The sequence below is a fragment of the Etheostoma spectabile genome, chromosome 15, assembly GCF_008692095.1.
Source record: "Etheostoma spectabile isolate EspeVRDwgs_2016 chromosome 15, UIUC_Espe_1.0, whole genome shotgun sequence".
Classification (NCBI taxonomy): Eukaryota; Metazoa; Chordata; class Actinopteri; order Perciformes; family Percidae; genus Etheostoma; species Etheostoma spectabile.
The window spans coordinates 4,954,947-4,957,029 of NC_045747.1; the positions used below are offsets into that span (position 1 = coordinate 4,954,947).

The 2,083-nt window shown below is 41.4% G+C and overlaps 1 protein-coding gene across 3 annotated transcripts in view; it reads left to right on the forward strand.

The window, feature by feature from the left end:
- Window positions 1-2,083, forward strand: part of mgat5b (alpha-1,6-mannosylglycoprotein 6-beta-N-acetylglucosaminyltransferase B) — a 51,319-nt gene that overhangs the window by 35,535 nt on the left and 13,701 nt on the right. The gene's annotated exons all lie outside the window — the stretch shown is intronic.

Consider the following 2,083-nt stretch of genomic DNA (forward strand, 5'->3'; position numbering starts at 1 on the left):
CCCCAACAAGCTTTTTCCCTTGGTCTACCATTGGTCGAGTTAGTGCTATCAGCCAAGTGCAGGCGCTAATGGAACCAAAGGTGTGTGTCGTAAATGACCCCACTAATAATGCCTAGAATGGTACCAAACTTCTTCAGTAGTACAAATAGGTTCTGGACTCATGGAACAAGGCATTGGAAAGTTTGTAAGTACACCAGGAGTTTATTTAAATAACATTTGCCTTATGGTTTCTACTCTCTGCTGCTACCGCTAAGTCAACTTCACTTCCCTGATTTGGGAAAAACACTTAAGTCTTTTGCAAAACTGGAAAAGGTGTAAGGGAAAAGCTACTGAATTCAACACTCCATAGAATTTGATAACTGGATGATATTTAAAATACTTTTTATAAAACTTTAAAAAAGAAAACGTTTTTATGCTCGCATGAAACTTTGACTAAGCAGAGGGTTGTTGTGAGATAGTCAGACACGGTGACTTTAGACTACTGCAGCATGAATTAAAAGATAAGTCAAGATGCCACCCAGTTGTATCTCTCCTTGCTGCAGTATAAAAGCTAAAAGGTTCGATCCGGAGACCTTCCATGATCTGCCGTTATGCTACAATGACGCGAAGCTTCCACAATCGTGGCCTGTCATTCTCAAAATCGACATCACGCTAAAGAAGTGCTACCGTGTCTGTGGCAGACATTTCAATGAAGACAGCTTCAATTATCCTAGTAAAGCCATGGACCCAAAAAAGCTGACTAGAAATTAAAAAAAAAAAAATACCAGTGTACGAGTGGGGCCACCAGCCACGGTAGCAGCAGAGAGTGGAAGCCATCAGGCAAGTGTTATTTGAATAAACTCATGGTGTACTTACAAACTTGCCAATGCCTCGTTTCATGATTACAGAACCTATTTGAACTACTGTAGAAGTTTGGTACCGTTACAGGTATTATTAGTGGGCTAATTTACGAGATGCACCTTTGGTTCTATTAGCGCCTGCACTAAGCCATTCGGCTAATAGCGCCAACACGCCCAATGTTCGGCCCAGGGAAAAAGCTTCTAAGGGGGTCTTTGGCTCAAGGTCATTGTGCAAAGGAACCTAGGGGGAAATTATTGTAAACTCCTTTTGCAATAATTCATTCTGATTCTCCTGCATTTTGAATTGTGTAAAAACCTCCTCTGATTCCAATCTGCGTCAGTCCAGGGCCAGCTGATCGACCAACACTCCTCAGCGGTCACTGAGTGAAACTCCAACACTTGAATTTCCTCTCCTGCCCTGACACGGACTAGAGAGGCAAGGCATTGATGCAGTTTAGATTGAATTACATCAATTTGATTTTTGACTTGCCAGTGTAAATATTCACTGCTGATAAAGTGCTGATTTAATATCCTTCTAAACACAAAATGTCTCCTCTGTTCCTCCCTGGCTCTTCTGTTTTGAATTTGATCGGGGAGGACATTTACACAACACGTTTCAATATGTTTCAGTGTTGATGCAATCGAATGAGTGTAATCCGTTCCCTGCCGAAGAGTTTACAGAACCTTCAGAGGATCCAAGAGAAGTTTAAGAATCAAAAGAGAGTCACTCCCGGGAAGAGAGCTTAGCATCGCCTTAAAATTGTATTTCAGGGATTGGTCCACATATTTGACTCGATTTCATCTCAGACGTGGTCCAGGTTGTGTGATGTTCTGTTTCGGCAGAGGGCCCTGCGGTGGCTGTGATACAAGGCTGTGATTTAAGCCTAAGATGTCTCACCTTGAGGCTCCTGTAAGCTCTGCTCAGGGAGGGGGGGGGTCGAGGCAAGATATATCCATCACCACTAACCGCTTTACAAACTGAGACTCTGACCGCAAGGCGGTTAAAGTCACTGAAATTAACTCTCTTTGCTCAAAGTGGGAAAGGTATTTTATAAGGGTGCACCATTCAGAAAATGTCACGATTCGATTTTCGATTCAAAAACAATTCCATTCCCATTATGTACATGTAGATACTTTTACCATTACACACCATTACAAAACAAAAATAAAAGTAAATATGAATTGATTTTTGATCTGTAGAGCTTGAATAGCGATACGAATGTGAATCACTTTTTTTTTTTTTT